At 48.0% G+C, this 13523-nt stretch overlaps 2 long non-coding RNA genes across 6 annotated transcripts in view; one reads left to right on the forward strand and one right to left on the reverse strand.

The window, feature by feature from the left end:
• LOC106007677 (uncharacterized) overlaps positions 1-13523 on the forward strand; it is a 57559-nt gene that overhangs the window by 37369 nt on the left and 6667 nt on the right. The window contains exons 2-3 of one of the 4 annotated variants that reach the window (XR_015452477.1): positions 5481-9883; positions 9990-12362. The exons of 1 other annotated variant lie outside the window; for it this stretch is intronic. This is a non-coding gene — a long non-coding RNA (uncharacterized LOC106007677). Of the gene's footprint in view, positions 1-5480; positions 12363-13523 lie in introns of those variants that run through there. 2 more of the 4 variants (XR_015452478.1, XR_015452475.1) reach the window with 2 other exon arrangements.
• Positions 1-13523, reverse strand: part of LOC147827364 (uncharacterized) — a 37785-nt gene that overhangs the window by 14665 nt on the left and 9597 nt on the right. The window lies entirely within an intron of this gene.

Consider the following 13523-nt stretch of genomic DNA (forward strand, 5'->3'; position numbering starts at 1 on the left):
TTACAGGTATGTGCCACCATGCCTGGCTTCCAAATTTAAAAAATTATTATTATTATTATTATTATTTTTTGGTACCGGGGATTGAACTTGGGTCCTTGCACTTGCGCAGCAGGTGGCAAAACCACTGAGCTAAATCCCCGGGCCTTAAAAAAAATTATTTTTGAGGCAGGGTCTTGCTGTATAGTTCAGGCTGGCCCTAACCTCATTATGTAGCCCAGACTGATCGCGAATTCTCGGCAATTCTTCTACCTCAGCCTCCCAAGTGCTGGGATTACTGGCATGTGCCACCAGGCCATGCACAAATCAAATTTTAAAGAAGGTTCAGAATGTAGCTCAGTGGCAGAGCACTTGCCTAGCATGCTTGAGGCCCTGGGTTCAACCCTCAGTACTGAAAAAAGAAAAATTTCAGCAACATGTGTGACTTTTACAATTTCTAAGAAGTATTTTTTTTTTTTTGCCTTCATCAGCATAAAGCTTTGGACAAGCATGCAAATAAACCATAAGAAAAATGACCACCTCATAAAATGCTTTACTTGCCTTCCATTCCCTGTGACGGTAAATAAGGAAGAAAACCTAGTCTCTCCCCACTTCCCCACTGAAAGAGTTAACATTTCTAGGCAAGGGGGTGGCAGGCACTTTTGAAGCAGAGTTAAGTATGGACAGATGCTACACTAAGGATAACGCCTGACACTTAGAACTCGAAATCGACACATCGGAGGGTCCCCCCTTAATTTACAGGGCACTAAAAACAGCAATAAACGTGGGTGCACTTCACCCTTGCAGAGTTGCCATCTTTATGATTTTGACAAGCTCACACTCCTGGTTTTACCCTCATACGGTCCCAGGCTCGAGTATTTAATATTTAACAATCTGTATTCTATAAATAATAGATGCACCCGTCTTCACAACTGAACATCGGCAGCAGATTTTATTGTTGACAAGAGTGATAATGTTCTCTCACCTTCTTAACTTTTTATGTTACTGTTAATTTCCCCTTTGTGGTGGAGAGTCTGGGGAGGGGCTTGCGTCGTTCTGGGGAGAAAGGAGCTATAATAATCCAGTTGGAACTGAGGCCCGGGAAGCTGGGATGACTCTATGACCACTCGGGCGGTTTGAGGTCACAGACTCTGCAGATGCTGGAGGCTGGAGGAACCACCTGCCCTCCCAGTCCGGGGAGACAGCTGGAAGTGTCTGCCCGGCTGACAAGCCCTGGGCTAAAGCCTCCTGCACTCAAAGAAGAGCCGTGGGAAGGGCCAAAGTCATGTGGCTAATTCTTGGCAGAGTGGGGGTGAGATTCAGTTGAATTCAATAAATGGTTGGAAAACATTAAGAAATAGAATCCTAGCTCTCGAAAATGTAGGTCCGCCGGGCACATGATTGTAATCTCTGCTACTTGGGAGGCTGAGGCAGGAGGATGGAAAGTGTTGTGTCCAGCCTGGGCTGTGTAGCGAGACCCCTGCCTCAAAAAAAAAAGTTTAGATCATATGAATTTCCTTGCTGAAAATTCTTACAAATGGGCTTCTGTCCCAATTGTAATAAGATCCAAACTCCTCATAGGGTCAAGAAGTCCCCTGAGTTCTGGCTCCCTTATTTCCTCACCTGGTGGTCACATCAGCTTCTCAGACCCAGGAGCCAGCCTTCTCATGGCCAGGGTCCAGGCTGTCCCTGAGCCCAGCGTGCCCTGACCCGAGTATTCCCAGGCTCTGGCACTGTGGAACCAGTGAGGCTTCGCCTTCTCCCCTTTCCATCTTTGTTGACTGCAGAGTTGTCACATAGGAAACCAGCTGCTCATTATCTTTTTCTGTCATTCCACTAGAATGTGTGCTTCCCCCATGTGATGGGACCCGTCTCTGTCCTTCCCTACCATACGCCTGGAGTCACAAACAGCGCCTGAAGCCAGGTGTGGTGGTGCATGCCTGCGATCCCAGCACTTGGGAGGCTGAGGCAGGAAGATTGCCACGAGTTTGAGGCCAGCCTGAGCTACATAGTGAGATTGTCTCAACAAAAAAAACAAATAATAAAATAAAACAAAAAGGAAATGAATGACTAGGCAGCTAGAGAATTGGTGCAGATACATAAGGGACAAAGAGCAGAAGGCAACGGCCATATCTTTGTCTTGCATGTCTTTCGTTTTAAAAACAGCACTGACAGGCGTTGTTGATCCTCAGGACAGCCCACGAGGTGCTGCAGCAGCTGTGATTTCTCGATGAGGAAACCAGAGCTCACAGAGGCCTGATGACTTGCCCAGTGCTGCTGAGCCACATCGGTGGGGCGGGACTGGAACCCAGGTCTGGCCATCCAGCCGGCCCCTTCCTAGGAGGCTCCCAAATTGCAGAGTCAAGGTGGAAACCACAGTGGAGGTGGCGGAGAGGTTTCTGCTGATCCCACGGTACCGTGGCCAAGTAGGAGTTTGGAGACAGCTCCATTGCCTTCCCTCTCCCATTTCCTTCTCTCTCTTGTGCGATTTAACTGCTGACGACGCAATGGTTTGGGGAATGAGGCTCCGCAGTGGCTTCAGCCTGTTGTCATGAACAAGCCACAAGGGTCCCAGATCTTGTTAAGGAACTCTCCGCAGCATTTAATTGTGTCTTTGGGGAGGCCTGGCAGGGGAGCAGGCGAGGGACGGGGTGCACGCTGCAGGAGCTCCTCACTTGGGGCCCCTCTGCTGCTCGGGCTTGGCCTTGGGGGCTCGCAAAGCCTGCTGCAGGGGGCTGGGCTGAGCTGGGAGGGTAAATTGAGGTTCTGGGAGTCACTGGCAATTCATCTACATTTTCTTTCTTTTGGCCTTTGACTTTTTGAAGCAGGGTCTCACTGTGTAGTTCAGGCTGGCCTCAAACTCGCAGCAATCCTCCTGCCTCAGCCTCCTGAATGCTGGGGTTACAGGCCTACACTACCACGTCCAACTCACCTCCTTTACCCCTAGGAATGGGCAGAGTCTCTTTGCTCTTTATGTCCAAGCCTTGGCTCCCCATCTGGTGCTAGGAGCTGACTTAGTTTACCCTGGATGACTGAAAGGCTGTGATGGAGTCATTCTCTTCCCCTTGCCAGGACTGTCACTGTCACTTGGGGCTGCTTCCACCCAGAGAAAGCAGCCTCTGGGGAATGATGTAGAAAATGAGGGGATTCTCTTTCTGCCTTTGCCACTGAGGCCGTCAGCTTCTCTTTCCCACCCAGGGTTTCCATCCCTGGTGGATGGGGACAGCAGCGTGACCTGTCCCTGCTGGCCTGCGGGAAAACTCGCTGGGCTGAGTCAGTGCCAATTCCACATCTGCTGCTCAGGTGAAATTCCGGGCCATGTCTGGTCTACTTCAAATTGGATGAAGAGACCAACACAGACAAGACAGGCGCCTGGGCCACCGGAGTGGGAAGGGTCTGAGAAGGGGCTCCGCGTGCTTCGTAACACACATTTGGTGAACGTGGCAGCACAGAGGGTGGCTGCAAAGACTCATACTTTTATTACGTGGAAGGAAGAGGCCCGAGTTTATGTGTGTGGAACTGCCAGCGCGTTCCTAGAAGGGTTTCCCTCCATCCTATTTAGAGAGAAACCCTGATACATTGAAAGATGCCACGCCAAAACAACAGTTGGTTTTACTGCAGTCACACAAACACCGAAAGAGCCAGCCTCGGATTTGAACAGTGTTTAAAAAACAACAACACTTGGCAACTTTGCCACTGCTGCTCTCTGTGGAGAGGCGCTGCACAAAAGGAAAAGGGTCTCGATATGCTGTTGAATCATGGGTCGGGCTGCCCGAGATGACATACTTTGAAAGGATCTGCTCTGCATATATGGTGTGCATGTTACATAAAAAGGGTTAATTTGCAAATTAATAAAGCTCCGGATAGGGGCCTGAGGAAGCAGAGGCACAAAGCAAGTTCCTTTTGCACTACATCTCCAACTGCGGAGAGTTTACCTCTCCTGAAGGTAAGAAGATGAGAAAGGGAAGCTGGGAATCTGGAACCGTGACTTGATCCCCTGTGTGTGTGTGCATGTGTGTGTGCACATGCGTGTGCGTGTGTGTGCATGTGTGTGTGCACATGCGTGTGCGTGTGTGTGCATGTGTGTGTGCACATGCGTGTGCGTGTGTGTGCATCGCTGAAGGACCACAGACTGCCAGGCTCCTCTCTAGGTGCTTCTGATTCAGCAGGGCTGCAGAGAGGACCCCAAATCTGGACATTTAATGACCAGTCCCTGGATAACGCTGGTGCAGCCAGTCGACAGACCCCGCTTTGAGAGGCCCTGACCTAAGGGGATCTGCCCCAGAAAAGGATGTGCCTGACCCCACTTTGCTGTTTGTGTTCCTGCCATACCTCCTTGGCCTGTGCCAGGAGCTGACTCAGTTTACCCCTGTGGGAGAGAGAGGCTACATCCATCCCCTCCCAAAGTAGTAAATGCCATTTGTAGGGAGAATCTCATAGGATGTAAGATATGATGGTTTTCTGGGTTTTTTTCCTTCCTGGACATGGGTAGAAATAATTTTTAGATGCTAAGGAAAGAGGAGATTTAAACTTTTAATTTTACTATTGTTCAATTACTATGTGCTGTTACTTAAAATATTTATTATTCACCAATATTTTGTTTTTCTTATCTTTTCTTCAGATAGTTGTTTGTGCTCAGAGAATGCTAACCGAGTAATGATAATTTTAAAAGTGGGATTGCTGCTTTTAAAAACAGTATATTTTTAGCCAAGCATGGTGGCACAGGCCTGTAATCCCAGCACTTGGGAAGCTGAGGCAGGAGGATTGCCATGAGTTCAAGGCCAGCCTGGGCTACCTAGTGGGTTCAAGACCAGCCTGAACTACATAGTGAGACCCTGTATCACAACACCAAAAAATAGGGCCGGGGATTTAGCTCAGTGGTTCCTTAACCTGGTCCAAAAGCGCAAGGAACTGAGTTTGATTACCGGTACCAAAAAAAAAACCCAAAACCCCCAAATTTTAAGTAGTGCATACCTGTTTAAAGGGACACCCAACATCTGACACATCTGATTTCCCAGTGTCCTTCAGGTATTTACAAAACTGACCACATTGAGCCACAACAACAAAAAACCATGAAATCAACGAACTGCTCTACCCCTCTGGAACCTAAGCCACAGCAGCCCCGACTCTGATAATCAGGCTGTGTTTCGGGTGCTTTCCAGTTCCCTAGTAGAAGTTGCTGGCTAGCTAATTATGAATGGCACCAGGCTCCGTGTTAGTCCACCGATGGCAGGATGAACGGAAAGCGGACTCATAATGTGAGCCCGGGACGGGCTGGAGAAGCTCCGCGTCCGTAGTTCCTCTGAAGAAGCAGAGAGGGGCTGCGTTTTGGAGGAGTCAGGTGGTCCAGGGGATGAGGCCACAGTTACTCCTCCCTCCTCCCTAAACGGGGAGCTTCTCCTTGGAGTCCTCCGGCCTTCCGGCATCCCCTCCTGCCTGGGCTCTGTGCCTCCTTTGTACCAGTCTCCCCACTTTTCCCCTTGCCGCCCCTCCTCTGCCCACAGCTGAGCGTCATCTCTGCACCGTGGCCAGGCTGAGGATTCCAGAGCCTTTGTTGGATCACACCGCTTCCGCCAATGACAGCCAAAGTCCTTCCGGCCAGCAGGCGTCTTCTGGTCTTCCGCGGAGCACCTCTCCTGCACTCTCCTCTGCTTACTCAGATAAAGCAGTTCCGCCTTGGGCCGGGGATTCAGCTCAGTGGTTCCACCACCTGCCTCACAAGCGTAAGGACCCGTAAGGACCTGGGTTTGATCCCCAGTACCACAAAAAACAAAACTAACCCAACAAAAACAAACAAACAAAAAACCAGTTCCGCCTCCTTTCTCTTCCTCTACTCCTGCAGAGGTCATAATACTGATCATACCCCAGGGAGGCTGTGAGGAGCTAGCCCCACAGTCTGCTGGTTTGGAGAAGCGAGTCTGGCTGAAGCCTATGTGCTGAGGTCAGGGTAACTCGCACCCAAATTCCGTTCCCACAGTAGAGCCTTCTGACTAGAAGGACAGTGTTCTAAGTACAACCACATATTTGGTCTGTTCTGTTCCTAATTCCAGAATGCTCTGTCTTGTCCTTTCTGAGCCTTGTTTACATTCATTTCCACAGAAACCACACATCGCCTTTACCCCCAATGGATTGCCGATAAAAGTCAGTGCCTGAGACTGGCCGGAGCCTTTGTCAGTTGCACTGGCATTGTTCGTCCTGGCCCCTGCCTTCTCTCTCTTAGTTCTGTCTCTTAGTGTATTTTTTTCTCAGGCCTGTGTCGTATACTGGTCGGGTGGGTACTAGAACCTGACTACAGGGGTGTCTGGCAAATCCCCAAGGAAGTGCTTGCCCCAGGGCCTTTGCACACACTCTCCCATTCCTTTCAGAGACCAGGAGGCTCCTTCCTCAGTTACTTTGGTCTTTGCTCAAACATTCCAATGGTTGGCTTTTCGGGCTGCCCTTTGTGAAACTGTTTTTGAAACTGGAAATCTTGCCCCTCATTCTTGATTTCCCATTCCCTTTCCCTGCCTTGTTTTTAATCCCCCCTAGCACTTATGGGTACCTTACTTATGCACCATTAAACTTTACTATTGACCTCCCACTCCTGGCATGTGAAAGCCCATGGGGCAGGAACTTCCGGCTGTGTTTGGCATGGGCCACATAGCAGATCCGGGAGGTCTGTCCAGCAGTGGATTTGGTACCACCAGGAGCTCTCAGTGAGCCTCGTGGTTCGGCAGCTTTAGGAAGTCCTGCTCCTCCTGTCCCCTCTCCCTGCTGCCACCCATACACACACGAGTCACCCAGGCTTCTGCAACAGGAACAAATGGCCTTCAGTTTTTACTTTTTTTGTCTTACAGCTAAGTTCTTATGATTAAAGTTCTTGTTTGTTCGTTCTACGGTCCTAGGGACTGAACCCCGAGGATACACACTAGGCCAACCCTCCACAACTGAGCTACATCCCCAGCCCAATTAAATAACTGAGTGTCATTTGTGGGGAGATTCTCACAGGATGTGTGATCAGATTTTTTTTTTCTTCCTGGACAAAACAATTATTTCCTGGGTGGAAATAATTCTCAGATGCTAAGGAGAAAGGGGAATTTTTTTGTTTGTTTGTTTGTTTTCTTTTTCTTGAGAGAGGGTCTTGCTGTGCAGCCCAGGCTGGCCTCAAACTTGCAGCAATCCTCCTGCTTCAGCCTCCCGAGTGCTGGGATTACAGGTGTGTACCACCATGTTCCACTGAGAGAGGGGATTTAAACTTTTGCATTTACTATTTCTCAATTACTGTGTATTATTATTTAAAATGTGTATTATTGACCAATATTTTGTTTTCCCTTTCTTCAGAAAATTATGTGTCCTCACGAGATAACTATCATTTGAATAATGATTATTAATTTTAAAAGTAGGACCACTGCTTTTAAAAACAATATATTTTAGGGCTGGGGATTTAGCTCAGTGGTTTTACCACCTGCTGCGCAAGTGCAAGGACCTGGGTTCGATTCCCGGTACCAAAAAACAAAAACAAAACCAACAACAAAACAATACATTTTAAAAAATAGGTAGTGCGTATATATTTTAAAAATCTGAGGGGCCGGGCATTTAGTTCAGTGGTTCTGGTGTCTGCCTCGCAGGTGCAAGGTCCAAAGTTTGATCCCTGGTACCAAAAAAAAAAAAAAAGTTAAAATTCTAATCTAGTAATGTGGGGAGTTTGCATCCTCGCACTTCCCTGTCCCTGTCTCTGGGTCCCCCTGTTTTTTCTTTAACTTTGGGACAGGGCCTCACTGAGTTATGAAATTGCCCAGGCTGGCTTTGAACTTGCGGTCCTCCTGCCTCAGGCCCCAGAGTGCTGGAATTACAGATGTGGGTCCCCTCACCTGGCTTTTTTTTTTTTTTTTGAGAGGACCTTGCTCTACAACTGGGTTTCTTCACTTTGCGCGTGTCTTGACAGTTGTTCCGCGTCAGTCCAGTGAGCAGCTTCATGCATCTTCAAGTACATAACCAGCACTGCTTGGGCTTTTTCATCCAAGTGCTTGGGAGGGCAGAGCACCGAGGCTGTGGTGAGGATGTCATTTACGTGAGATCTGTCTTAACTGCGTGTTATCCCAACTCCCCATTCTGATTCCTAATGTACTTCTGCAGATTTTACTGCAAAATCGTATTTTATTTGTTTATTTATTTGGTACCCGGGATCGAACTCGGGTCCTTGCGGTTGTAAAATCCTATTTTAGAACAGACACTCTAAGCAGATGTGCCTTGTTTATCCTGAGGCTACCTCCTCTGCAGACACATGCACCCCCATTTAGAAAGGGGAGGCCTGGCATAGTGGTATACACCTATGATCCCAGCACTCGGGAGGCTGAGGCAGGAGGACTGCTGGGAGTTTGAGGCCAGCCTGGGCTACACAGTGAGTTCAAGGCCAGCCTGAACTATATAGTGAGAACTTGTCTAAAAAGAAAGAGAGAAAGAAAGAAAGAAAGAAATCTTAAAACAAAAGGTGGATAGGGCCAGGAATTAGCTCAGTGGCACTGCACCTGCCTCACAAGTGCAAGGATGGGGGCACAAAAGGTGGACACACGGACCGCTTTGTGAGTTACCCCAGTGATGCTGGGAGAAAGGCAAGGCCGGAGTTGTTGGCCCCCCTGAAGATGGAGGGGCTGGTGCTCAGCGACATCGAGTGGCCTGCCCGGGCGATGCAGATTGTGCGGTGCAGTGGGCAGGTGGCCGGGCACCCCGCTCTGTCCTGAGGACCTGTCCCCTGCCTCTGGGTGTGCAGACTCGGGTATGCCCGGCCACCTGCACAAGCCCAAAAGACAGAAACCCCGACCAAGACACGAACTGCAGCCGGGTTTACGTGCAGCGGGTACTCATGCTGCACCTTTGGACAGTGTGGGATGAAAGATCTGAAAACGTAGCACTCACTGGCATGGCAGGAAATGGGATCTTTGAGGGGTAGCAGGGGCTTGAACTCAAGGCCTTTTAAAAAATTTCGAGGGCCGGGTATTTAGTTCAGTGGTTTCGCCACCTGCTGTGTAAGCACAAGGACCCGAGTTCGATCCCCGGTACCAAAAAGAAAAAAAAATTTCAAGACAGCACCTGGCCAAGTCACTAAGTTGCCCAGGCTGGGCTCAAACTTATAATCCTCCTGCATCAGCCTTCCAGAGTGTGGTATCACAGGTGTGCCCTGCTGCTATTTTGTTTAAAACGCACCAAAATACTAAATTTTAGTGTAAGTCCATCTCTGCGATGTGCTGAATGAATTCTGTCCCTGAAATTCATATGCTCAGGCCCTGTGTCCAGTATCTCTGAATGTGCTGTCCCTGGAAATGGCACTTTGAATGGTGATTACATGGTTGAAATGCGACTGTCCCGGTCACTCTAATCCTTCCCCATGGTGTCCTCTTAAGAGGAGGAAGCGATGCCAGGGATGCGCACCCAGAGGAAAGACCACAGCAGGATGGAGAACGTCGTCATCTGCCAGCCCAGGAGAGCGCTCTTGGGAGAAACTAAATGTGCTGACTGCTTGCTCTTGGGCTTCCAGGCTTGTGGACTGAGAAAAAATAAATCCCTGATGTGGAAGCTGCTCTGTGATATTTTGTTATGGCAGCTGGCGCAAACAGATTCAGCATCTATCTGACAGCCGGCTTTAATTCTCTTCTAAGTGAATTTCTTAGCCTACAGATAGCTGGTTCCTTAGAACAGGGCCGCCTTGGGCATCCATCCCTCTGTCTGTCCATCCGTCCATCCATCCGTCCGTCCATTCGTCCGTCCTGGCACTCGTTGAATGTCTGTCTCATCTAGGTGCAGACACACAGCATGACTAAGTCCCTGCCCTCCCAGAGCTACTGTCTAATGTCCCAGAGGTGACCGGCTCCCCTGTGTCCTCCCAGAGTGAGACACTGCAAACATTCACCATTCACCAGGATTAAAGGAGGTATGTTAAAAATAAATCAATGGCCCACATCAGGATTTATAAATCATTCCAAATGTTAATTTTCTCCTCTCCTCTCTCTCATCTGTCTCTCTCTCCTGCTTTTAAGTGTAGCTTCTCATGCAGACTGCCTCGTTTAGTGCCAACATCCAGGAAGTCACTGAGGTGGATTCCAGCCACGCCTCCCCTCCTTCTGACCATGGTCCCAGCACAGCCAATTTGGAGCTCGCAGCTCTGAGGCGCTCAGAACTATTGATTTCCTGCGTGTCTGTTTGCAGACAGCAACGGCTCAGAGAGGAGCTCGGCGCTCCCAGCTCCCTTAGCATCGTTTCCTCCCTGGGCGGAAGGGACTGGGGCCGAGACTGCGTGGCCAGCGCTGTTACCTGGCCCACTGCTCTCTCCTACAGCCCCTCGATGCCCCTGGGTGTGCCGTGTGAGTTCCTGCCAGGACTCTTCCTCCCCCTGGCTCCCTGCACTGTCTCAGGCAAGCCTGGGTAGCTCATTGCAGATACCCATCATTACCGTGCCTTTCATGCTCCTTAATTCCCCCCAGAACTTTAACCATCATCACAAACACGGAAAAGGTATTCTTCTCGGGGAAAGTCGTTCATCACCACCACCTTCCCCCTCTGTCTCCAGTGAAGGAATGACTTCAATTGCCAATAGGAAGAGGGAGCCAACAGGTATTTTTAAAGAGGCTGTATCCACTGGAGGATCGAAAAGAAAATATCCCCTTTGAGCATTTAGTCACACACATCAAAGGAAACAACAGTTTCAATCTTCATTTGCATCGTACAGGCATTAGATGTGGTCCAGTTACACTGAGCTCCGCTTGAAAAGGCAGAAGTGCCAGTACTTTTCAAGCCTTGACGGAGACACAGAGAAAATGCAGCCAGGCAAATAATATATCACCCTGCCAAGGCATTTTCCATTTTTAAAAGGACAGAACAATTTTACATTATTTCTGGAGCCTCTCAGCGGCAAATATCCCTTGACCTTTATTCTGGCACCCTGGCTGGCCCGCCACACCGTGCTGGTGGTCCCAGCCTACTGCTTCGGGGTGTGTGCCACGGACCATGTTCAGCCTTTGGGTCTTGAACCCCTTGATGTGAGAAGGTTAAGTGGCTTTTTTTGGGAGCGCAGGCAGCCTGAGCTCAGCTCTGCAGAAGTGGCCAATTAAGATGCCACCCTGGTGGAAAGAACAGGGCATCAGGTTACTCAAAGATGCTGGGTGGAGAACTGACGCTCGGGGTTTGGAGCTGAGCTTCAAGGGTGAGGACAGCTTGGGCAGCAAGGACAGCAGCCAGGCCCACCAAGGCCCGAGAGGGTCAGGAGGTCGATTAGACCAGGAATTATGCTCAGATTGGACGGTGACTTGTCTTGGGGAAACAGACACTACTTCTGGAATACAGTTAGGGTGTAGTTAGGGGGACAAATAAACATGTTTTTCTGGATCTGCAGAATCAAGATTGGTGAAATTCCCTAAATCGTTCTTCCTAACGTGGTCTACGTGTGATCATCTCCTTGTCAAGGGTGAAGTCTTTTGTTAAAGGGCAAGCTGTGGATCGTATTGTTTTTATCCTTGGCCCTGGTTGGCCTGAAAAATCTCAGGGAGTTGAATGATTAATTCCAACCTGCCCTAGAAAACGTTAGTCAGCTGGCAAAAGGAAATAGCACAACATGAAGGCAAAAGAGCAAATTGACTTTGTCTGTGAGTGACTATATTTGACAAGATGAAAAAGAAAGAAATCTTTTGTCACTGGAAAAAAATTGTGCTTTGAAAAATCTTTGCACAAGTCTTAACGCTGTGCTGTACACAGTTTGAATTAAAATGGAAATAATCCCAGCCTCCTTTCCCTCCCAAATAAAGAGCAGAGAAACAAAACTTCATTTTCATCCATTTACTACGGCAGAGTTTTAGAAATCCAGAGCAGGACTCCCAGGTCTACTCCCGAGCAGTGCTTTCATTAACAAAATTCTCTTTCAAGAAACCTATTTTTGAATTGCTATTTACTACTAAAATTTTAATTTTTCCTTTAAGCATTGTCACACATGCAGTCTGACTCTTTGTGGGTGGAATAGTGAGGCAGATGGGTGTCTCCTCTAATAAAAAAAGGAGAGCCAACTTTCATTCTGAAAGGCTAGAAAGATCAGTATTGTTAAACTAACGCTTCTGATTTCTTTTATCTCATATCCATGGCATCACGGTATGCTTAGGACTTGAAAGAACATATCACAGCAGGAAAACAAACTGTTTTCATTCAACATGTGACTCAGATTTTTTCTTTTGCTTATTTTTTTCTTTACCAATTAAAAAATTAACCTTTAAAAATTCTGAACTCAGGCCAGGGATTTAGCTCAGTGGTTTCACCACCTGCTGTGCAAGTGCAAGGACCCGAGTTTGATCCCCGGTACCCTTCCCCCCCGCAAAAAATTCTGAACTCCTTCTGTATTTTATTTATTTATTTATTTATTTATTTATTTATTTATTTATTTTTTGCTACTGGGGATTGAACTTGGGTCCTTGCACTTGCACAGCAGGCAGTGAAACCACTGAGCTAAATCCCCGGCCCCCATCCTTCTGTATTTTAAACAATCTTCTCTCCGATATCCACATGACTGACTCTTTCAACTCCTTGGAGTGTTGGCTCAAATGTCAATTTCTTTTTTCTTAATGAAAAAAAGTAGTGGACACATAAGAGTTGTAGTACTTACTGGGAACCATGTGATGTTTGATACACTGTATACACAGTGTAACACGTCACTTTCTTAGTGGGCAACACTGACCTTGGCTATTTAAAAATCACACCTCCCCAGCACTAGCCCTCCTGGTCCCTTACACCTGTTTTACTTTTAGTTTTTCCACTCATTGCCTGCTCACATACTGTAGGATGTCTATGTACTGGGTTTCTTGTGTCCCCTCCCTGCCCCTGGGAGGTGGGCATCTTGAGGGCAGGGATCTGGCTTTTGTTCAGTGATGTACTTTAATAGCACAGTACTGTACCAATCTCTTGGCAGGTGCTCAACTGATGTTGAAAGTCAGGAGAAACGGGCTGAGACCTGGGAATGAGCAGAGATCAGTGTGCCCGGTGGATGACGTGCCTGGTCCTGTCAGGGCGAATGCCCTTAACTGCCTTTCTACAGTCGAGCTAGGAATAGAAAATGGACAGTAATGCAGGTGACACTTGCCCAGGGATGCAACTGATTTTTGCCCTATAGAAAAGAACTCCAGGGCTGGGGATTTAGCTCAGTGGTTCCAGTGCCTGCCTCAAAAGCGCAAGGTCCCAAGTTCGATCCCCGGTACCAAAAAAAAAAAAAAAAGAGAAGAACTCCAAACATGACATTTTATTGCCCCATTTTTATTAACCAGTTTTGCATCTTAACAAGCATTCTTGCTTTCCTATAAATATACCTCTGTTCTTCCAGTTTGAATTGGCTTCAACATCTTACAGGCTCCCTCATTAATTAAAGAGCCGAAGCAAAACTCTTTTTTTTTTGGTACCAGGGATCGAACTCGGGACCTTGCGCTTGCGGGGCAGGCTGTGGAACCACTGAGCTAAGTCCCCGGCCTGAAGAAAAACTCTTGACACAGCATCATTTTATATTTGTAGGAGAGTCCTGATTTTTATCTCTATGGAAATTA

The sequence above is a fragment of the Heterocephalus glaber genome, unplaced genomic scaffold (genome assembly GCF_053883595.1).
Source record: "Heterocephalus glaber isolate CG9 unplaced genomic scaffold, H.glaber_assembly_v1.0 deba00001447, whole genome shotgun sequence".
Taxonomy (NCBI): domain Eukaryota; kingdom Metazoa; phylum Chordata; class Mammalia; order Rodentia; family Bathyergidae; genus Heterocephalus; species Heterocephalus glaber.